Below are 23912 nucleotides of genomic sequence, written 5' to 3' on the forward strand. Positions count from 1 at the left end.
ACGTCCTATTACCACATAAAGAACATTGGGTTCATTGTTAACGTCTCTGTTACTGTAGCTACTCGAGTAGTCAGACAAAACGAGGATCGTAACTGATATGGGCAATTTTCTGGATACGATTATGATCCAAGTCTTTTTTTGTAATAATCTGTGATCGAAATAAACTTATTTCTTTCTTCTTTGGGTGCCAGCAAGATTCTCTCAATCATGTGCGTGATTTAAAATCAATCTCCTGGCTAGTTTGTATGTCTGTAAAGAGGAGGGCGGGGCTGTAGGTTGATCCTGCTGCTCTGATTGGATAGAAATAAATGGTGTCTTTCGGTTGGCTGTGTGCACGAATGTGATTTCAGCATTTTGGTACATCGCCTACTTGTGTGTTACCAGACCAACATTTAGACCAAAAATGCAATGTATTTAGAATTTCTACCGTGTTGCTTGATGGGAAAATAGTCGGTCCGTGATATAATATAGTAAAACAAAATGTATTGCTTTTTTCTTCGCCTTGTCCGCAACTGTATTCGTAAACGTCATTAAACCCTGTTCAATATGATGTGGTATTATCAGTAGTAGAAGTGGTAACCGTGAGTCAAACACCTTTGTCCTGGAAGGAGTACTCCTCTACCAACGTGTACAACTCATACTTACCTGGCAAGGGAGACACCGTGATCACGAAGGTGGTTCACCCAGGGCGAGGCTCAGCCATTGCACTCCGGCTGTGCTGACCCCTGCGAATTTCTCAAATGTGGAAATCTCGATTGCATAATTTCTGGTAGTGGGGGACTGCGTTCGCGCTCTCCCCTGATCTTGATGTTAAAAATAATGGAGGAATGTGTTAAATTCGGAGTTCTATTGAGTTTCGTGTTGAGAAGGAGATTTTTTCCTTTTAGATGAATGACTGGGGTCTGTTTATAAGTCAACTAAAGGCCTCAGAGATACATTTCTGTCTTCTGATAACCCGGATGTGTGTGATATGTTATTGTAGCACTGGTGATTATGCCTGTCATGTCCTGATAATGTCAAGGAAAAGGCCTACTTGTGAATGGATCATTTTGTGCCCTCAGGACGTAATGTGGATTGAGGTATTTTATTTGCTAGATTATTAAATCATTTATAGGACAGTTTGTCATTTAAGACCACAATAAATGTCAACCATTACCATGCCACAGTCATTGCCCTGGTCAACCATTACCATTCCACAGTCATTTCCCTGCTCAACCATTACCATGCCACAGACATTTCCCTGGTCAACCATTACCATGCCACAGACATTTCCCTGGTCAATCATTACCATGCCACAGACATTTCCCTGGTCAACCATTACCATTCCACAGACATTTCCTAGGTCAACCATTACCACGCCACAGTCATGTCCCTGGTCAAACATTACCATTCCACAGACATTTCTGCAGTTTTTTTTTTTTGCAGTGAGAATGTGTAGTGAGGTATTCTGCCAAAAATGTATTTAGGCATATTAAAACACTTCAGTTTAACCCTGATCGCGAGTATCATCCTGTCAATTTACAGATACAATTACAAATACGAGTATGGCCATGTCACTGTACATAGATCTTTCTATTTTCATGTTCTACTGTGTTATTGACTACGTTTGTTTACGTGTAACTCTGTGTTGTTGTTTTTGTCGTACTGCTTAGCTTTATCTTGACCAGGTCGCAGTTTGAAAATGAGAACTTGTTCCCAACTAGCCTACCTGCTGAAATAAAACAATTAATTAAAAAACACCCATTGTAGCTAATACCGTGTTTTGTTGCTGATGAAGTAGTAGGCTACTGTTTCTCCACCCTGTGGTCGATGGTGGAATCATATTTTACTGAGAGCAGAAAACAAGCGTGATGAAACTATTCCTACAACGTCTGGAACGCTACAAAACACCAGAAATAAATGGTGTCTTTCGGTTGGCTGTGTGCACGAATGTGATTTCAGCATTTTGGTACATCGCCTACTTGTGTGTAACCAGACGGACATTTAGAGAAAATATTCAATGTGTATATAATTTCTACCGTGTTGCATGATGGGAAAACAGTCGGTCCGTGATATAATATAGTAAAACAAAATGTATTGCTTTTTTCTTCGCCTTGTCCGCAACTGTATTCGTAAACATTATTAAACCTTGTTCAATATGATGTGGTATTATCAGTAGTAGAAGTGGTAACCGTGAGTCAAACACTTTTGTCCTGGAAGGAGTACTCCTCTACCAACGTGTACAACTCATACTTACCTGGCAAGGGAGACACCGTGATAACGAAGGCGGTTCACCCAGGGCGAGGCTCAGCCATTGCACTCCGGCTGTGCTGACCCCTGCGAATTTCTCAAATGTGGAAATCTCGATTGCATAATTTCTGGTAGTGGGGGACTGCGTTCGCGCTCTCCCCTGATCTTGATGTTAAAAAATAATTACGGAACATATTTAATTTTAGTGTTTTAACTGGCTGTTCTATTGAGTTTCGTGTTGAGAAGGACAATTGTCAACATTTACATGTTCTTATCAGATGAATGGCTATAGAATGTAGGGTCTGTTTATGAGTCAACTAAGGCCTCAGAGATACATTTTGTCTTCTGATAACCCGGATGTGTGTGATATGTTATTGTAGCACTGGTGATTATGCCTGTCATGTCCTGATTATGTCAAGGAAAAGGCCTACTTGTGAATGGATCATTTTGCGCCCTCATGACGTCATCTGGTTTGAGGTATTTTATTTGCGAGATTATTAAATAATTTATAGGACAGTTTGTAATTTAAGACCACAATGAACAGGCTGCATCACATCCGGCCGTGATTGGGAGTGCCGTAGGGCGGCGCACCATTGGCCCAGCGTCGTCCGGGTTTGGACGGGGTTAGGCCGTCATTGTAAATAAGAATTTGTTCTTAACTGACTTGCAATATGTATTGACAACAATAGATTACTGCACATTGTAACATAATGATCAACATTAAGAGGGAGGAAACTGATGAAAATGGATTGAATGTAATCACATTAGCTTTGAACGTGTGCCTAAAGTTGAAAGGTCCAGAATACAGATATAGACCTTGGACCTGCTTTGATTTTATATCGTCTGAAATGGTAACCGGTCTATATCACCAAGGCTCATCAACTTTGTATATCGTATCCAACTCTCATTTCGTTTTCAAACTTATTTTTTGTGTCATTGTAAGTGTGTTTGTATTATGTTTTTAAATTGTCAAATAAATCTTTCTACCTAAGTGATCCTTAAGGTGGGGCGATGGTGTCATCAGCCACTTCACAGTCGAGAAGTGAGAGTTGTAATGACTATACAAAGTTAATGAGCCTTGGTGATATAGATGGATTTATTCATATTCTCAGCAGTCAAGTACCTATCCAGTTCACACCCAAAGACAGCTGACAGAGGTTTTCGGTGTAACCACTGAGTTGAGGTGCAACATTTACTCTGGACCCAAATAAGATGGATTCTGTTGTTCCAAGATGCAGATCCATTCCACAGACATGTCCCTGGTCAACCATTACCATGCCACAGACATTTCCCTGGTCAACCATTACCATATCACAGACATTTCCCTGGTCAACCATTACCAAATCACAGACATTTCCCTGGTCAACCAACACCATTCCACAGACATGTCCCTGGTCAATCATTACCATGCCACAGACATGTTCCTGGTCCACTTATTTCCTGATGAAGTCAGTCAAAACAGAGATGTCAGTGGAGTGGGTCTTTCTAAAATCTGACTGTAGTTCTGATAAGAGTATTCTAGCCAATATATTCATCCATCTATTCATAAATGGCTTTTTACAGCACCTTAGACTGCACACTTAGAAATAGATACAGGTCTGTTTTGCTGTCCTTCTTGTGGATAGGGGTCACTCTAACATTGGCCATATACAACAAACCTCAGAGGGGCATTATTGCTATTACAAACTGGTTACCAACTAAATTAGAACCATCTGCATTCAGGGCTCAAACCACCCAGTTTATAATTTATAATAGATCACCTGTCTGAAAAGTACGACAAAACTACAAGTCGTAGTAAGTAGCCTATTCAATTGGCCCAGCGTTGTCCAGGTTTGGCCAGTGTAGGCCGTCATTGTAAATAAAAAAATGTGTTGCCAAGTTAAATAAATCGGACTTGCCTAGTTAAATAAAGCTTAAATAAAGATAAATAAATAAAAACTGGAGGTCAAAACAACCACTCAGTCAAGCTATTTTTGACTGTGATTTCAGTATGTGCATGTTGTATGCATCAATATGTGTAACACTTACTGTTATTAAGAGAAACGTTTCTCCCACGTCCTATTACCACATAAAGAACATTGGGTTCATTGTTAACGTCTCTGTTACTGTAGCTACTCGAGTAGTCAGACAAAACGAGGATCGTAACTGATATGGGCAATTTTCTGGATACGATTATGATCCAAGTCTTTTTTTGTAATAATCTGTGATCGAAATAAACTTATTTCTTTCTTCTTTGGGTGCCAGCAAGATTCTCTCAATCATGTGCGTGATTTAAAATCAATCTCCTGGCTAGTTTGTATGTCTGTAAAGAGGAGGGCGGGGCTGTAGGTTGATCCTGCTGCTCTGATTGGATAGAGTGAAGCTGTAGTTCTTCCTCCGCTGGCTTCATCATTTCATCCAATCTCTTTTCCTGGCGTGTTTCTGGTCTGATCATAGTGTTATCATTCAGATTTCTGCTGCCTGCTACTGTGACAAATTACAAATACGAGTATGGCCCTGTCAGCACACCCAGAGTAGCTACTACTGTGTCTTGTTGATGATGAAGTAGTAGGCTACTGTTTCTCCTCCATATCTGTGGGTCGTATGCCACCCTGTGGTCGATGGTGGAATCATATTTTACTGAGAGCAGAAAACAAGACTGCGTTCGCGCTCTCCCCTGATCTTGATGTTAAAAAATAATTACGGAACATATTTAATTTTAGTGTTTTAACTGGCTGTTCTATTGAGTTTCGTGTTGAGAAGGACAATTGTCAACATTTACATGTTCTTATCAGATGAATGGCTATAGAATGTAGGGTCTGTTTATGAGTCAACTAAGGCCTCAGAGATACATTTTGTCTTCTGATAACCCGGATGTGTGTGATATGTTATTGTAGCACTGGTGATTATGCCTGTCATGTCCTGATTATGTCAAGGAAAAGGCCTACTTGTGAATGGATCATTTTGCGCCCTCATGACGTCATCTGGTTTGAGGTATTTTATTTGCGAGATTATTAAATAATTTATAGGACAGTTTGTAATTTAAGACCACAATAAACAGGCTGCATCACATCCGGCCGTGATTGGGAGTGCCGTAGGGCGGCGCACCATTGGCCCAGCGTCGTCCGGGTTTGGACGGGTTCGGCCGTCATTGTAAATAAGAATTTGTTCTTAACTGACTTGCAATATTTCTTGACAACAATAGATTACTGCACATTGTAACATAATGACCAACATTAAGAGGGAGGAAACTGATGAAAATGGATTGAATGTAATCACAGTAGCTTTGAACGTGTGCCTAAAGTTGAAAGGTCCAGAATACAGATATAGACCTTGGACCTGCTTTGATTTTTTATCGTCTGAAATGGTAACCGGTCTATATCACCAAGGCTCATCAACTTTGTATATCGTATCCAACTCTCATTTCGTTTTCAAACTTATTTTTTGTGTCATTGTAAGTGTGTTTGTATTATGTTTTTAAATTGTCAAATAAATCTTTCTACCTAAGTGATCCTTAAGGTGGGGCGATGGTGTCATCAGCCACTTCACAGTCGAGAAGTGAGAGTTGTATTGACTATACAAAGTTAATGAGCCTCGGTGATTTAGAAGGATTTATTCATATTCTCAGCAGTCAGGTACCTATCCAGTTCACACCCAAAGACAGCTGACAGAGGTTTTCGGTGTAACCACTGAGTTGAGGTGCAACATTTACTCTGGACCCAAATAAGATGGATTCTGTTGTTCCAAGATGCAGATCCATTCCACAGACATGTCCCTGGTCAACCATTACCATGCCACAGACATTTCCCTGGTCAACCATTACCATATCACAGACATTTCCCTGGTCAACCATTACCAAATCACAGACATTTCCCTGGTCAACCAACACCATTCCACAGACATGTCCCTGGTCAATCATTACCATGCCACAGACATGTTCCTGGTCCACTTATTTCCTGATGAAGTCAGTCAAAACAGAGATGTCAGTGGAGTGGGTCTTTCTAAAATCTGACTGTAGTTCTGATAAGAGTATTCTAGCCAATATATTCATCCATCTATTCATAAATGGCTTTTTACAGCACCTTAGACTGCACACTTAGAAATAGATACAGGTCTGTTTTGCTGTCCTTCTTGTGGATAGGGGTCACTCTAACATTGGCCATATACAACAAACCTCAGAGGGGCATTATTGCTATTACAAACTGGTTACCAACTAAATTAGAACCATCTGCATTCAGGGCTCAAACCACCCAGTTTATAATTTATAATAGATCACCTGTCTGAAAAGTACGACAAAACTACAAGTCGTAGTAAGTAGCCTATTCAATTGGCCCAGCGTTGTCCAGGTTTGGCCAGTGTAGGCCGTCATTGTAAATAAAAAATGTGTTGCCAAGTTAAATAAATCGGACTTGCCTAGTTAAATAAAGCTTAAATAAAGATAAATAAATAAAAACTGGAGGTCAAAACAACCACTCAGTCAAGCTATTTTTGACTGTGATTTCAGTACGTGCATGTTGTATGCATCAATATGTGTAACACTTACTGTTATTAAGAGAAACGTTTCTCCCACGTCCTATTACCACATAAAGAACATTGGGTTCATTGTTAACGTCTCTGTTACTGTAGCTACTCGAGTAGTCAGACAAAACGAGGATCGTAACTGATATGGGCAATTTTCTGGATACGATTATGATCCAAGTCTTTTTTTTGTAATAATCTGTGATCGAAATAAACTTATTTCTTTCTTCTTTGGGTGCCAGCAAGATTCTCTCAATCATGTGCGTGATTTAAAATCAATCTCCTGGCTAGTTTGTATGTCTGTAAAGAGGAGGGCGGGGCTGTAGGTTGATCCTGCTGCTCTGATTGGATAGAAATAAATGGTGTCTTTCGGTTGGCTGTGTGCACGAATGTGATTTCAGCATTTTGGTACATCGCCTACTTGTGTGTTACCAGACCAACATTTAGACCAAAAATGCAATGTATTTAGAATTTCTACCGTGTTGCTTGATGGGAAAATAGTCGGTCCGTGATATAATATAGTAAAACAAAATGTATTGCTTTTTTCTTCGCCTTGTCCGCAACTGTATTCGTAAACGTCATTAAACCCTGTTCAATATGATGTGGTATTATCAGTAGTAGAAGTGGTAACCGTGAGTCAAACACCTTTGTCCTGGAAGGAGTACTCCTCTACCAACGTGTACAACTCATACTTACCTGGCAAGGGAGACACCGTGATCACGAAGGCGGTTCACCCAGGGCGAGGCTCAGCCATTGCACTCCGGCTGTGCTGACCCCTGCGAATTTCTCAAATGTGGAAATCTCGATTGCATAATTTCTGGTAGTGGGGGACTGCGTTCGCGCTCTCCCCTGATCTTGATGTTAAAAATAATGGAGGAATGTGTTAAATTCGGAGTTCTATTGAGTTTCGTGTTGAGAAGGAGATTTTTTACTTATCAGATGAATGACTGGGGTCTGTTTATAAGTCAACTAAAGGCCTCAGAGATACATTTCTGTCTTCTGATAACCCGGATGTGTGTGATATGTTATTGTAGCACTGGTGATTATGCCTGTCATGTCCTGATAATGTCAAGGAAAAGGCCTACTTGTGAATGGATCATTTTGTGCCCTCAGGACGTAATGTGGATTGAGGTATTTTATTTGCTAGATTATTAAATCATTTATAGGACAGTTTGTCATTTAAGACCACAATAAATGTCAACCATTACCATGCCACAGTCATTGCCCTGGTCAACCATTACCATTCCACAGTCATTTCCCTGCTCAACCATTACCATGCCACAGACATTTCCCTGGTCAACCATTACCATGCCACAGACATTTCCCTGGTCAATCATTACCATGCCACAGACATTTCCCTGGTCAACCATTACCACTCCACAGACATTTCTGCAGTTTTTTTTTTTGCAGTGAGAATGTGTAGTGAGGTATTCTGCCAAAAATGTATTTAGGCATATTAAAACACTTCAGTTTAACCCTGATCGCGAGTATCATCCTGTCAATTTACAGATACAATTACAAATACGAGTATGGCCATGTCACTGTACATAGATCTTTCTATTTTCATGTTCTACTGTGTTATTGACTACGTTTGTTTACGTGTAACTCTGTGTTGTTGTTTTTGTCGCACTGCTGTGCTTTATCTTGACCAGGTCGCAGTTTGTAAATGAGAACTTGTTCCCAACTAGCCTACCTGGTGAAATAAAACAATTAATTAAAAACCACCCATTGTAGCTACTACCGTGTCTTGTTGATGAAGTAGTAGGCTACTGTTTCTCCTCCATATCTGTGGGTCGTATGCCACCCTGTGGTCGATGGTGGAATCATATTTTACTGAGAGCAGAAAACAAGCGTGATGAAACTATTCCTACAACGTCTGGAACGCTACAAAACACCAGAAATAAATGGTGTCTTTCGGTTGGCTGTGTGCACGAATGTGATTTCAGCATTTTGGTACATCGCCTACTTGTGTGTTACCAGACCAACATTTAGACCAAAAATGCAATGTATTTAGAATTTCTACCGTGTTGCTTGATGGGAAAATAGTCGGTCCGTGATATAATATAGTAAAACAAAATGTATTGCTTTTTTCTTCGCCTTGTCCGCAACTGTATTCGTAAACGTCATTAAACCCTGTTCAATATGATGTGGTATTATCAGTAGTAGAAGTGGTAACCGTGAGTCAAACACCTTTGTCCTGGAAGGAGTACTCCTCTACCAACGTGTACAACTCATACTTACCTGGCAAGGGAGACACCGTGATCACGAAGGCGGTTCACCCAGGGCGAGGCTCAGCCATTGCACTCCGGCTGTGCTGACCCCTGCGAATTTCTCAAATGTGGAAATCTCGATTGCATAATTTCTGGTAGTGGGGGACTGCGTTCGCGCTCTCCCCTGATCTTGATGTTAAAAATAATGGAGGAATGTGTTAAATTCGGAGTTCTATTGAGTTTCGTGTTGAGAAGGAGATTTTTTCCTTTTAGATGAATGACTGGGGTCTGTTTATAAGTCAACTAAAGGCCTCAGAGATACATTTCTGTCTTCTGATAACCCGGATGTGTGTGATATGTTATTGTAGCACTGGTGATTATGCCTGTCATGTCCTGATAATGTCAAGGAAAAGGCCTACTTGTGAATGGATCATTTTGTGCCCTCAGGACGTAATGTGGATTGAGGTATTTTATTTGCTAGATTATTAAATCATTTATAGGACAGTTTGTCATTTAAGACCACAATAAATGTCAACCATTACCATGCCACAGTCATTGCCCTGGTCAACCATTACCATTCCACAGTCATTTCCCTGCTCAACCATTACCATGCCACAGACATTTCCCTGGTCAACCATTACCATGCCACAGACATTTCCCTGGTCAATCATTACCATGCCACAGACATTTCCCTGGTCAACCATTACCACTCCACAGACATTTCTGCAGTTTTTTTTTTTGCAGTGAGAATGTGTAGTGAGGTATTCTGCCAAAAATGTATTTAGGCATATTAAAACACTTCAGTTTAACCCTGATCGCGAGTATCATCCTGTCAATTTACAGATACAATTACAAATACGAGTATGGCCATGTCACTGTACATAGATCTTTCTATTTTCATGTTCTACTGTGTTATTGACTACGTTTGTTTACGTGTAACTCTGTGTTGTTGTTTTTGTCGCACTGCTGTGCTTTATCTTGACCAGGTCGCAGTTTGTAAATGAGAACTTGTTCCCAACTAGCCTACCTGGTGAAATAAAACAATTAATTAAAAACCACCCATTGTAGCTACTACCGTGTCTTGTTGATGAAGTAGTAGGCTACTGTTTCTCCTCCATATCTGTGGGTCGTATGCCACCCTGTGGTCGATGGTGGAATCATATTTTACTGAGAGCAGAAAACAAGCGTGATGAAACTATTCCTACAACGTCTGGAACGCTACAAAACACCAGAAATAAATGGTGTCTTTCGGTTGGCTGTGTGCACGAATGTGATTTCAGCATTTTGGTACATCGCCTACTTGTGTGTTACCAGACCAACATTTAGACCAAAAATGCAATGTATTTAGAATTTCTACCGTGTTGCTTGATGGGAAAATAGTCGGTCCGTGATATAATATAGTAAAACAAAATGTATTGCTTTTTTCTTCGCCTTGTCCGCAACTGTATTCGTAAACGTCATTAAACCCTGTTCAATATGATGTGGTATTATCAGTAGTAGAAGTGGTAACCGTGAGTCAAACACCTTTGTCCTGGAAGGAGTACTCCTCTACCAACGTGTACAACTCATACTTACCTGGCAAGGGAGACACCGTGATCACGAAGGTGGTTCACCCAGGGCGAGGCTCAGCCATTGCACTCCGGCTGTGCTGACCCCTGCGAATTTCTCAAATGTGGAAATCTCGATTGCATAATTTCTGGTAGTGGGGGACTGCGTTCGCGCTCTCCCCTGATCTTGATGTTAAAAATAATGGAGGAATGTGTTAAATTCGGAGTTCTATTGAGTTTCGTGTTGAGAAGGAGATTTTTTCCTTTCAGATGAATGACTGGGGTCTGTTTATAAGTCAACTAAAGGCCTCAGAGATACATTTCTGTCTTCTGATAACCCGGATGTGTGTGATATGTTATTGTAGCACTGGTGATTATGCCTGTCATGTCCTGATAATGTCAAGGAAAAGGCCTACTTGTGAATGGATCATTTTGTGCCCTCAGGACGTAATGTGGATTGAGGTATTTTATTTGCTAGATTATTAAATCATTTATAGGACAGTTTGTCATTTAAGACCACAATAAATGTCAACCATTACCATGCCACAGTCATTGCCCTGGTCAACCATTACCATTCCACAGTCATTTCCCTGCTCAACCATTACCATGCCACAGACATTTCCCTGGTCAACCATTACCATGCCACAGACATTTCCCTGGTCAATCATTACCATGCCACAGACATTTCCCTGGTCAACCATTACCATTCCACAGACATTTCCCTGGTCAACCATTACCACACCACAGTCATGTCCCTGGTCAAACATTACCATTCCACAGACATTTCTGCAGTTTTTTTTTTTTGCAGTGAGAATGTGTAGTGAGGTATTCTGCCAAAAATGTATTTAGGCATATTAAAACACTTCAGTTTAACCCTGATCGCGAGTATCATCCTGTCAATTTACAGATACAATTACAAATACGAGTATGGCCATGTCACTGTACATAGATCTTTCTATTTTCATGTTCTACTGTGTTATTGACTACGTTTGTTTACGTGTAACTCTGTGTTGTTGTTTTTGTCGCACTGCTGTGCTTTATCTTGGCCAGGTCGCAGTTTGTAAATGAGAACTTGTTCCCAACTAGCCTACCTGGTGAAATAAAACAATTAATTAAAAACCACCCATTGTAGCTACTACCGTGTCTTGTTGATGAAGTAGTAGGCTACTGTTTCTCCTCCATATCTGTGGGTCGTATGCCACCCTGTGGTCGATGGTGGAATCATATTTTACTGAGAGCAGAAAACAAGCGTGATGAAACTATTCCTACAACGTCTGGAACGCTACAAAACACCAGAAATAAATGGTGTCTTTCGGTTGGCTGTGTGCACGAATGTGATTTCAGCATTTTGGTACATCGCCTACTTGTGTGTTACCAGACCAACATTTAGACCAAAAATGCAATGTATTTAGAATTTCTACCGTGTTGCTTGATGGGAAAATAGTCGGTCCGTGATATAATATAGTAAAACAAAATGTATTGCTTTTTTCTTCGCCTTGTCCGCAACTGTATTCGTAAACGTCATTAAACCCTGTTCAATATGATGTGGTATTATCAGTAGTAGAAGTGGTAACCGTGAGTCAAACACCTTTGTCCTGGAAGGAGTACTCCTCTACCAACGTGTACAACTCATACTTACCTGGCAAGGGAGACACCGTGATCACGAAGGCGGTTCACCCAGGGCGAGGCTCAGCCATTGCACTCCGGCTGTGCTGACCCCTGCGAATTTCTCAAATGTGGAAATCTCGATTGCATAATTTCTGGTAGTGGGGGACTGCGTTCGCGCTCTCCCCTGATCTTGATGTTAAAAATAATGGAGGAATGTGTTAAATTCGGAGTTCTATTGAGTTTCGTGTTGAGAAGGAGATTTTTTACTTATCAGATGAATGACTGGGGTCTGTTTATAAGTCAACTAAAGGCCTCAGAGATACATTTCTGTCTTCTGATAACCCGGATGTGTGTGATATGTTATTGTAGCACTGGTGATTATGCCTGTCATGTCCTGATAATGTCAAGGAAAAGGCCTACTTGTGAATGGATCATTTTGTGCCCTCAGGACGTAATGTGGATTGAGGTATTTTATTTGCTAGATTATTAAATCATTTATAGGACAGTTTGTCATTTAAGACCACAATAAATGTCAACCATTACCATGCCACAGTCATTGCCCTGGTCAACCATTACCATTCCACAGTCATTTCCCTGCTCAACCATTACCATGCCACAGACATTTCCCTGGTCAACCATTACCATGCCACAGACATTTCCCTGGTCAATCATTACCATGCCACAGACATGTCAACCATTACCATTCCACAGACATTTCCCTGGTCAACCATTACCACACCACAGTCACCATTACCATTCCACAGACATTTCTGCAGTTTTTTTTTTTTGCAGTGAGAATGTGTAGTGAGGTATTCTGCCAAAAATGTATTTAGGCATATTAAAACACTTCAGTTTAACCCTGATCGCGAGTATCATCCTGTCAATTTACAGATACAATTACAAATACGAGTATGGCCATGTCACTGTACATAGATCTTTCTATTTTCATGTTCTACTGTGTTATTGACTACGTTTGTTTACGTGTAACTCTGTGTTGTTGTTTTTGTCGCACTGCTGTGCTTTATCTTGGCCAGGTCGCAGTTTGTAAATGAGAACTTGTTCCCAACTAGCCTACCTGGTGAAATAAAACAATTAATTAAAAACCACCCATTGTAGCTACTACCGTGTCTTGTTGATGAAGTAGTAGGCTACTGTTTCTCCTCCATATCTGTGGGTCGTATGCCACCCTGTGGTCGATGGTGGAATCATATTTTACTGAGAGCAGAAAACAAGCGTGATGAAACTATTCCTACAACGTCTGGAACGCTACAAAACACCAGAAATAAATGGTGTCTTTCGGTTGGCTGTGTGCACGAATGTGATTTCAGCATTTTGGTACATCGCCTACTTGTGTGTTACCAGACCAACATTTAGACCAAAAATGCAATGTATTTAGAATTTCTACCGTGTTGCTTGATGGGAAAATAGTCGGTCCGTGATATAATATAGTAAAACAAAATGTATTGCTTTTTTCTTCGCCTTGTCCGCAACTGTATTCGTAAACGTCATTAAACCCTGTTCAATATGATGTGGTATTATCAGTAGTAGAAGTGGTAACCGTGAGTCAAACACCTTTGTCCTGGAAGGAGTACTCCTCTACCAACGTGTACAACTCATACTTACCTGGCAAGGGAGACACCGTGATCACGAAGGCGGTTCACCCAGGGCGAGGCTCAGCCATTGCACTCCGGCTGTGCTGACCCCTGCGAATTTCTCAAATGTGGAAATCTCGATTGCATAATTTCTGGTAGTGGGGGACTGCGTTCGCGCTCTCCCCTGATCTTGATGTTAAAAATAATGGAGGAATGTGTTAAATTCGGAGTTCTATTGAGTTTCGTGTTGAGAAGGAGATTTTTTACTTATCAGATGAATGACTGGGGTCTGTTTATAAGTCAACTAAAGGCCTCAGAGATACATTTCTGTCTTCTGATAACCCGGATGTGTGTGATATGTTATTGTAGCACTGGTGATTATGCCTGTCATGTCCTGATAATGTCAAGGAAAAGGCCTACTTGTGAATGGATCATTTTGTGCCCTCAGGACGTAATGTGGATTGAGGTATTTTATTTGCTAGATTATTAAATCATTTATAGGACAGTTTGTCATTTAAGACCACAATAAATGTCAACCATTACCATGCCACAGTCATTGCCCTGGTCAACCATTACCATTCCACAGTCATTTCCCTGCTCAACCATTACCATGCCACAGACATTTCCCTGGTCAACCATTACCATGCCACAGACATTTCCCTGGTCAATCATTACCATGCCACAGACATTTCCCTGGTCAACCATTACCATTCCACAGACATTTCCCTGGTCAACCATTACCACGCCACAGTCATGTCCCTGGTCAAACATTACCATTCCACAGACATTTCTGTCAACCAACCATTACCATTCCACAGACATTTCTGCAGTTTTTTTTTTTTTGCAGTGAGAATGTGTAGTGAGGTATTCTGCCAAAAATGTATTTAGGCATATTAAAACACTTCAGTTTAACCCTGATCGCGAGTATCATCCTGTCAATTTACAGATACAATTACAAATACGAGTATGGCCATGTCACTGTACATAGATCTTTCTATTTTCATGTTCTACTGTGTTATTGACTACGTTTGTTTACGTGTAACTCTGTGTTGTTGTTTTTGTCGCACTGCTGTGCTTTATCTTGGCCAGGTCGCAGTTTGTAAATGAGAACTTGTTCCCAACTAGCCTACCTGGTGAAATAAAACAATTAATTAAAAACCACCCATTGTAGCTACTACCGTGTCTTGTTGATGAAGTAGTAGGCTACTGTTTCTCCTCCATATCTGTGGGTCGTATGCCACCCTGTGGTCGATGGTGGAATCATATTTTACTGAGAGCAGAAAACAAGCGTGATGAAACTATTCCTACAACGTCTGGAACGCTACAAAACACCAGAAATAAATGGTGTCTTTCGGTTGGCTGTGTGCACGAATGTGATTTCAGCATTTTGGTACATCGCCTACTTGTGTGTTACCAGACCAACATTTAGACCAAAAATGCAATGTATTTAGAATTTCTACCGTGTTGCTTGATGGGAAAATAGTCGGTCCGTGATATAATATAGTAAAACAAAATGTATTGCTTTTTTCTTCGCCTTGTCCGCAACTGTATTCGTAAACGTCATTAAACCCTGTTCAATATGATGTGGTATTATCAGTAGTAGAAGTGGTAACCGTGAGTCAAACACCTTTGTCCTGGAAGGAGTACTCCTCTACCAACGTGTACAACTCATACTTACCTGGCAAGGGAGACACCGTGATCACGAAGGCGGTTCACCCAGGGCGAGGCTCAGCCATTGCACTCCGGCTGTGCTGACCCCTGCGAATTTCTCAAATGTGGAAATCTCGATTGCATAATTTCTGGTAGTGGGGGACTGCGTTCGCGCTCTCCCCTGATCTTGATGTTAAAAATAATGGAGGAATGTGTTAAATTCGGAGTTCTATTGAGTTTCGTGTTGAGAAGGAGATTTTTTACTTATCAGATGAATGACTGGGGTCTGTTTATAAGTCAACTAAAGGCCTCAGAGATACATTTCTGTCTTCTGATAACCCGGATGTGTGTGATATGTTATTGTAGCACTGGTGATTATGCCTGTCATGTCCTGATAATGTCAAGGAAAAGGCCTACTTGTGAATGGATCATTTTGTGCCCTCAGGACGTAATGTGGATTGAGGTATTTTATTTGCTAGATTATTAAATCATTTATAGGACAGTTTGTCATTTAAGACCACAATAAATGTCAACCATTACCATGCCACAGTCATTGCCCTGGTCAACCATTACCATTCCACAGTCATTTCCCTGCTCAACCATTACCATGCCACAGACATTTCCCTGGTCAACCATTACCATGCCACAGACATTTCCCTGGTCAATCATTACCATGCCACAGACATTTCCCTGGTCAACCATTACCATTCCACAGACATTTCTGCAGTTTTTTTTTTTTTGCAGTGAGAATGTGTAGTGAGGTATTCTGCCAAAAATGTATTTAGGCATATTAAAACACTTCAGTTTAACCCTGATCGCGAGTATCATCCTGTCAATTTACAGATACAATTACAAATACGAGTATGGCCATGTCACTGTACATAGATCTTTCTATTTTCATGTTCTACTGTGTTATTGACTACGTTTGTTTACGTGTAACTCTGTGTTGTTGTTTTTGTCGCACTGCTGTGCTTTATCTTGGCCAGGTCGCAGTTTGTAAATGAGAACTTGTTCCCAACTAGCCTACCTGGTGAAATAAAACAATTAATTAAAAACCACCCATTGTAGCTACTACCGTGTCTTGTTGATGAAGTAGTAGGCTACTGTTTCTCCTCCATATCTGTGGGTCGTATGCCACCCTGTGGTCGATGGTGGAATCATATTTTACTGAGAGCAGAAAACAAGCGTGATGAAACTATTCCTACAACGTCTGGAACGCTACAAAACACCAGAAATAAATGGTGTCTTTCGGTTGGCTGTGTGCACGAATGTGATTTCAGCATTTTGGTACATCGCCTACTTGTGTGTTACCAGACCAACATTTAGACCAAAAATGCAATGTATTTAGAATTTCTACCGTGTTGCTTGATGGGAAAATAGTCGGTCCGTGATATAATATAGTAAAACAAAATGTATTGCTTTTTTCTTCGCCTTGTCCGCAACTGTATTCGTAAACGTCATTAAACCCTGTTCAATATGATGTGGTATTATCAGTAGTAGAAGTGGTAACCGTGAGTCAAACACCTTTGTCCTGGAAGGAGTACTCCTCTACCAACGTGTACAACTCATACTTACCTGGCAAGGGAGACACCGTGATCACGAAGGCGGTTCACCCAGGGCGAGGCTCAGCCATTGCACTCCGGCTGTGCTGACCCCTGCGAATTTCTCAAATGTGGAAATCTCGATTGCATAATTTCTGGTAGTGGGGGACTGCGTTCGCGCTCTCCCCTGATCTTGATGTTAAAAATAATGGAGGAATGTGTTAAATTCGGAGTTCTATTGAGTTTCGTGTTGAGAAGGAGATTTTTTACTTATCAGATGAATGACTGGGGTCTGTTTATAAGTCAACTAAAGGCCTCAGAGATACATTTCTGTCTTCTGATAACCCGGATGTGTGTGATATGTTATTGTAGCACTGGTGATTATGCCTGTCATGTCCTGATAATGTCAAGGAAAAGGCCTACTTGTGAATGGATCATTTTGTGCCCTCAGGACGTAATGTGGATTGAGGTATTTTATTTGCTAGATTATTAAATCATTTATAGGACAGTTTGTCATTTAAGACCACAATAAATGTCAACCATTACCATGCCACAGTCATTGCCCTGGTCAACCATTACCATTCCACAGTCATTTCCCTGCTCAACCATTACCATGCCACAGACATTTCCCTGGTCAACCATTACCATGCCACAGACATTTCCCTGGTCAATCATTACCATGCCACAGACATTTCCCTGGTCAACCATTACCATTCCACAGACATTTCTGCAGTTTTTTTTTTTTTGCAGTGAGAATGTGTAGTGAGGTATTCTGCCAAAAATGTATTTAGGCATATTAAAACACTTCAGTTTAACCCTGATCGCGAGTATCATCCTGTCAATTTACAGATACAATTACAAATACGAGTATGGCCATGTCACTGTACATAGATCTTTCTATTTTCATGTTCTACTGTGTTATTGACTACGTTTGTTTACGTGTAACTCTGTGTTGTTGTTTTTGTCGCACTGCTGTGCTTTATCTTGGCCAGGTCGCAGTTTGTAAATGAGAACTTGTTCCCAACTAGCCTACCTGGTGAAATAAAACAATTAATTAAAAACCACCCATTGTAGCTACTACCGTGTCTTGTTGATGAAGTAGTAGGCTACTGTTTCTCCTCCATATCTGTGGGTCGTATGCCACCCTGTGGTCGATGGTGGAATCATATTTTACTGAGAGCAGAAAACAAGCGTGATGAAACTATTCCTACAACGTCTGGAACGCTACAAAACACCAGAAATAAATGGTGTCTTTCGGTTGGCTGTGTGCACGAATGTGATTTCAGCATTTTGGTACATCGCCTACTTGTGTGTTACCAGACCAACATTTAGACCAAAAATGCAATGTATTTAGAATTTCTACCGTGTTGCTTGATGGGAAAATAGTCGGTCCGTGATATAATATAGTAAAACAAAATGTATTGCTTTTTTCTTCGCCTTGTCCGCAACTGTATTCGTAAACGTCATTAAACCCTGTTCAATATGATGTGGTATTATCAGTAGTAGAAGTGGTAACCGTGAGTCAAACACCTTTGTCCTGGAAGGAGTACTCCTCTACCAACGTGTACAACTCATACTTACCTGGCAAGGGAGACACCGTGATCACGAAGGCGGTTCACCCAGGGCGAGGCTCAGCCATTGCACTCCGGCTGTGCTGACCCCTGCGAATTTCTCAAATGTGGAAATCTCGATTGCATAATTTCTGGTAGTGGGGGACTGCGTTCGCGCTCTCCCCTGATCTTGATGTTAAAAATAATGGAGGAATGTGTTAAATTCGGAGTTCTATTGAGTTTCGTGTTGAGAAGGAGATTTTTTACTTATCAGATGAATGACTGGGGTCTGTTTATAAGTCAACTAAAGGCCTCAGAGATACATTTCTGTCTTCTGATAACCCGGATGTGTGTGATATGTTATTGTAGCACTGGTGATTATGCCTGTCATGTCCTGATAATGTCAAGGAAAAGGCCTACTTGTGAATGGATCATTTTGTGCCCTCAGGACGTAATGTGGATTGAGGTATTTTATTTGCTAGATTATTAAATCATTTATAGGACAGTTTGTCATTTAAGACCACAATAAATGTCAACCATTACCATGCCACAGTCATTGCCCTGGTCAACCATTACCATTCCACAGTCATTTCCCTGCTCAACCATTACCATGCCACAGACATTTCCCTGGTCAACCATTACCATGCCACAGACATTTCCCTGGTCAATCATTACCATGCCACAGACATTTCCCTGGTCAACCATTACCATTCCACAGACATTTCTGCAGTTTTTTTTTTTTTGCAGTGAGAATGTGTAGTGAGGTATTCTGCCAAAAATGTATTTAGGCATATTAAAACACTTCAGTTTAACCCTGATCGCGAGTATCATCCTGTCAATTTACAGATACAATTACAAATACGAGTATGGCCATGTCACTGTACATAGATCTTTCTATTTTCATGTTCTACTGTGTTATTGACTACGTTTGTTTACGTGTAACTCTGTGTTGTTGTTTTTGTCGCACTGCTGTGCTTTATCTTGGCCAGGTCGCAGTTTGTAAATGAGAACTTGTTCCCAACTAGCCTACCTGGTGAAATAAAACAATTAATTAAAAACCACCCATTGTAGCTACTACCGTGTCTTGTTGATGAAGTAGTAGGCTACTGTTTCTCCTCCATATCTGTGGGTCGTATGCCACCCTGTGGTCGATGGTGGAATCATATTTTACTGAGAGCAGAAAACAAGCGTGATGAAACTATTCCTACAACGTCTGGAACGCTACAAAACACCAGAAATAAATGGTGTCTTTCGGTTGGCTGTGTGCACGAATGTGATTTCAGCATTTTGGTACATCGCCTACTTGTGTGTTACCAGACCAACATTTAGACCAAAAATGCAATGTATTTAGAATTTCTACCGTGTTGCTTGATGGGAAAATAGTCGGTCCGTGATATAATATAGTAAAACAAAATGTATTGCTTTTTTCTTCGCCTTGTCCGCAACTGTATTCGTAAACGTCATTAAACCCTGTTCAATATGATGTGGTATTATCAGTAGTAGAAGTGGTAACCGTGAGTCAAACACCTTTGTCCTGGAAGGAGTACTCCTCTACCAACGTGTACAACTCATACTTACCTGGCAAGGGAGACACCGTGATCACGAAGGCGGTTCACCCAGGGCGAGGCTCAGCCATTGCACTCCGGCTGTGCTGACCCCTGCGAATTTCTCAAATGTGGAAATCTCGATTGCATAATTTCTGGTAGTGGGGGACTGCGTTCGCGCTCTCCCCTGATCTTGATGTTAAAAATAATGGAGGAATGTGTTAAATTCGGAGTTCTATTGAGTTTCGTGTTGAGAAGGAGATTTTTTACTTATCAGATGAATGACTGGGGTCTGTTTATAAGTCAACTAAAGGCCTCAGAGATACATTTCTGTCTTCTGATAACCCGGATGTGTGTGATATGTTATTGTAGCACTGGTGATTATGCCTGTCATGTCCTGATAATGTCAAGGAAAAGGCCTACTTGTGAATGGATCATTTTGTGCCCTCAGGACGTAATGTGGATTGAGGTATTTTATTTGCTAGATTATTAAATCATTTATAGGACAGTTTGTCATTTAAGACCACAATAAATGTCAACCATTACCATGCCACAGTCATTGCCCTGGTCAACCATTACCATTCCACAGTCATTTCCCTGCTCAACCATTACCATGCCACAGACATTTCCCTGGTCAACCATTACCATGCCACAGACATTTCCCTGGTCAATCATTACCATGCCACAGACATTTCCCTGGTCAACCATTACCATTCCACAGACATTTCTGCAGTTTTTTTTTTTTTGCAGTGAGAATGTGTAGTGAGGTATTCTGCCAAAAATGTATTTAGGCATATTAAAACACTTCAGTTTAACCCTGATCGCGAGTATCATCCTGTCAATTTACAGATACAATTACAAATACGAGTATGGCCATGTCACTGTACATAGATCTTTCTATTTTCATGTTCTACTGTGTTATTGACTACGTTTGTTTACGTGTAACTCTGTGTTGTTGTTTTTGTCGCACTGCTGTGCTTTATCTTGGCCAGGTCGCAGTTTGTAAATGAGAACTTGTTCCCAACTAGCCTACCTGGTGAAATAAAACAATTAATTAAAAACCACCCATTGTAGCTACTACCGTGTCTTGTTGATGAAGTAGTAGGCTACTGTTTCTCCTCCATATCTGTGGGTCGTATGCCACCCTGTGGTCGATGGTGGAATCATATTTTACTGAGAGCAGAAAACAAGCGTGATGAAACTATTCCTACAACGTCTGGAACGCTACAAAACACCAGAAATAAATGGTGTCTTTCGGTTGGCTGTGTGCACGAATGTGATTTCAGCATTTTGGTACATCGCCTACTTGTGTGTTACCAGACCAACATTTAGACCAAAAATGCAATGTATTTAGAATTTCTACCGTGTTGCTTGATGGGAAAATAGTCGGTCCGTGATATAATATAGTAAAACAAAATGTATTGCTTTTTTCTTCGCCTTGTCCGCAACTGTATTCGTAAACGTCATTAAACCCTGTTCAATATGATGTGGTATTATCAGTAGTAGAAGTGGTAACCGTGAGTCAAACACCTTTGTCCTGGAAGGAGTACTCCTCTACCAACGTGTACAACTCATACTTACCTGGCAAGGGAGACACCGTGATCACGAAGGCGGTTCACCCAGGGCGAGGCTCAGCCATTGCACTCCGGCTGTGCTGACCCCTGCGAATTTCTCAAATGTGGAAATCTCGATTGCATAATTTCTGGTAGTGGGGGACTGCGTTCGCGCTCTCCCCTGATCTTGATGTTAAAAATAATGGAGGAATGTGTTAAATTCGGAGTTCTATTGAGTTTCGTGTTGAGAAGGAGATTTTTTACTTATCAGATGAATGACTGGGGTCTGTTTATAAGTCAACTAAAGGCCTCAGAGATACATTTCTGTCTTCTGATAACCCGGATGTGTGTGATATGTTATTGTAGCACTGGTGATTATGCCTGTCATGTCCTGATAATGTCAAGGAAAAGGCCTACTTGTGAATGGATCATTTTGTGCCCTCAGGACGTAATGTGGATTGAGGTATTTTATTTGCTAGATTATTAAATCATTTATAGGACAGTTTGTCATTTAAGACCACAATAAATGTCAACCATTACCATGCCACAGTCATTGCCCTGGTCAACCATTACCATTCCACAGTCATTTCCCTGCTCAACCATTACCATGCCACAGACATTTCCCTGGTCAACCATTACCATGCCACAGACATTTCCCTGGTCAATCATTACCATGCCACAGACATTTCCCTGGTCAACCATTACCATTTCCCTGGTCAATCATTACCATGCCACAGACATTTCCCTGGTCAACCATTACCATTCCACAGACATTTCTGCAGTTTTTTTTTTTTTTTGCAGTGAGAATGTGTAGTGAGGTATTCTGCCAAAAATGTATTTAGGCATATTAAAACACTTCAGTTTAACCCTGATCGCGAGTATCATCCTGTCAATTTACAGATACAATTACAAATACGAGTATGGCCATGTCACTGTACATAGATCTTTCTATTTTCATGTTCTACTGTGTTATTGACTACGTTTGTTTACGTGTAACTCTGTGTTGTTGTTTTTGTCGCACTGCTGTGCTTTATCTTGGCCAGGTCGCAGTTTGTAAATGAGAACTTGTTCCCAACTAGCCTACCTGGTGAAATAAAACAATTAATTAAAAACCACCCATTGTAGCTACTACCGTGTCTTGTTGATGAAGTAGTAGGCTACTGTTTCTCCTCCATATCTGTGGGTCGTATGCCACCCTGTGGTCGATGGTGGAATCATATTTTACTGAGAGCAGAAAACAAGCGTGATGAAACTATTCCTACAACGTCTGGAACGCTACAAAACACCAGAAATAAATGGTGTCTTTCGGTTGGCTGTGTGCACGAATGTGATTTCAGCATTTTGGTACATCGCCTACTTGTGTGTTACCAGACCAACATTTAGACCAAAAATGCAATGTATTTAGAATTTCTACCGTGTTGCTTGATGGGAAAATAGTCGGTCCGTGATATAATATAGTAAAACAAAATGTATTGCTTTTTTCTTCGCCTTGTCCGCAACTGTATTCGTAAACGTCATTAAACCCTGTTCAATATGATGTGGTATTATCAGTAGTAGAAGTGGTAACCGTGAGTCAAACACCTTTGTCCTGGAAGGAGTACTCCTCTACCAACGTGTACAACTCATACTTACCTGGCAAGGGAGACACCGTGATCACGAAGGCGGTTCACCCAGGGCGAGGCTCAGCCATTGCACTCCGGCTGTGCTGACCCCTGCGAATTTCTCAAATGTGGAAATCTCGATTGCATAATTTCTGGTAGTGGGGGACTGCGTTCGCGCTCTCCCCTGATCTTGATGTTAAAAATAATGGAGGAATGTGTTAAATTCGGAGTTCTATTGAGTTTCGTGTTGAGAAGGAGATTTTTTACTTATCAGATGAATGACTGGGGTCTGTTTATAAGTCAACTAAAGGCCTCAGAGATACATTTCTGTCTTCTGATAACCCGGATGTGTGTGATATGTTATTGTAGCACTGGTGATTATGCCTGTCATGTCCTGATAATGTCAAGGAAAAGGCCTACTTGTGAATGGATCATTTTGTGCCCTCAGGACGTAATGTGGATTGAGGTATTTTATTTGCTAGATTATTAAATCATTTATAGGACAGTTTGTCATTTAAGACCACAATAAATGTCAACCATTACCATGCCACAGTCATTGCCCTGGTCAACCATTACCATTCCACAGTCATTTCCCTGCTCAACCATTACCATGCCACAGACATTTCCCTGGTCAACCATTACCATGCCACAGACATTTCCCTGGTCAATCATTACCATGCCACAGACATGTCAACCATTACCATTCCACAGACATTTCCCTGGTCAACCATTCAACCATTACCATTCCACAGACATTTCTGCAGTTTTTTTTTTTTGCAGTGAGAATGTG

At 40.9% G+C, this 23912-nt stretch overlaps 13 non-coding genes across 13 annotated transcripts; all 13 read left to right on the forward strand.

Moving 5' to 3' along the window:
* Positions 1–637: 637 nt before the first annotated feature.
* Positions 638–801, forward strand: LOC139397460 (U1 spliceosomal RNA). The gene has a single exon (XR_011630936.1). It is a non-coding gene; the product is annotated as a U1 spliceosomal RNA (small nuclear RNA).
* Positions 802–2228: 1427 nt separating this feature from the next.
* LOC139397462 (U1 spliceosomal RNA) lies at positions 2229–2392 on the forward strand. The gene has a single exon (XR_011630938.1). It is a non-coding gene; the product is annotated as a U1 spliceosomal RNA (small nuclear RNA).
* A 5022-nt stretch (positions 2393–7414) lies between these two features.
* Positions 7415–7578, forward strand: LOC139397425 (U1 spliceosomal RNA). The gene has a single exon (XR_011630901.1). It is a non-coding gene; the product is annotated as a U1 spliceosomal RNA (small nuclear RNA).
* A 1381-nt stretch (positions 7579–8959) lies between these two features.
* Positions 8960–9123, forward strand: LOC139397436 (U1 spliceosomal RNA). The gene has a single exon (XR_011630912.1). It is a non-coding gene; the product is annotated as a U1 spliceosomal RNA (small nuclear RNA).
* A 1380-nt stretch (positions 9124–10503) lies between these two features.
* Positions 10504–10667, forward strand: LOC139397461 (U1 spliceosomal RNA). The gene has a single exon (XR_011630937.1). It is a non-coding gene; the product is annotated as a U1 spliceosomal RNA (small nuclear RNA).
* A 1447-nt stretch (positions 10668–12114) lies between these two features.
* On the forward strand, positions 12115–12278 carry LOC139397447 (U1 spliceosomal RNA). Its single transcript, XR_011630923.1, has one exon. It is a non-coding gene; the product is annotated as a U1 spliceosomal RNA (small nuclear RNA).
* Positions 12279–13706: 1428 nt separating this feature from the next.
* Positions 13707–13870, forward strand: LOC139397458 (U1 spliceosomal RNA). Its single transcript, XR_011630934.1, has one exon. It is a non-coding gene; the product is annotated as a U1 spliceosomal RNA (small nuclear RNA).
* A 1483-nt stretch (positions 13871–15353) lies between these two features.
* Positions 15354–15517, forward strand: LOC139397463 (U1 spliceosomal RNA). Its single transcript, XR_011630939.1, has one exon. It is a non-coding gene; the product is annotated as a U1 spliceosomal RNA (small nuclear RNA).
* A 1383-nt stretch (positions 15518–16900) lies between these two features.
* LOC139397426 (U1 spliceosomal RNA) lies at positions 16901–17064 on the forward strand. Its single transcript, XR_011630902.1, has one exon. It is a non-coding gene; the product is annotated as a U1 spliceosomal RNA (small nuclear RNA).
* A 1383-nt stretch (positions 17065–18447) lies between these two features.
* LOC139397427 (U1 spliceosomal RNA) lies at positions 18448–18611 on the forward strand. The gene has a single exon (XR_011630903.1). It is a non-coding gene; the product is annotated as a U1 spliceosomal RNA (small nuclear RNA).
* A 1383-nt stretch (positions 18612–19994) lies between these two features.
* LOC139397428 (U1 spliceosomal RNA) lies at positions 19995–20158 on the forward strand. The gene has a single exon (XR_011630904.1). It is a non-coding gene; the product is annotated as a U1 spliceosomal RNA (small nuclear RNA).
* A 1383-nt stretch (positions 20159–21541) lies between these two features.
* Positions 21542–21705, forward strand: LOC139397429 (U1 spliceosomal RNA). The gene has a single exon (XR_011630905.1). It is a non-coding gene; the product is annotated as a U1 spliceosomal RNA (small nuclear RNA).
* Positions 21706–23145: 1440 nt separating this feature from the next.
* LOC139397430 (U1 spliceosomal RNA) lies at positions 23146–23309 on the forward strand. The gene has a single exon (XR_011630906.1). It is a non-coding gene; the product is annotated as a U1 spliceosomal RNA (small nuclear RNA).
* The last annotated feature ends 603 nt before the right edge of the window (positions 23310–23912 follow it).

Source organism: Oncorhynchus clarkii, unplaced genomic scaffold, assembly GCF_045791955.1.
Source record: "Oncorhynchus clarkii lewisi isolate Uvic-CL-2024 unplaced genomic scaffold, UVic_Ocla_1.0 unplaced_contig_6048_pilon_pilon, whole genome shotgun sequence".
NCBI lineage: Eukaryota > Metazoa > Chordata > Actinopteri > Salmoniformes > Salmonidae > Oncorhynchus > Oncorhynchus clarkii.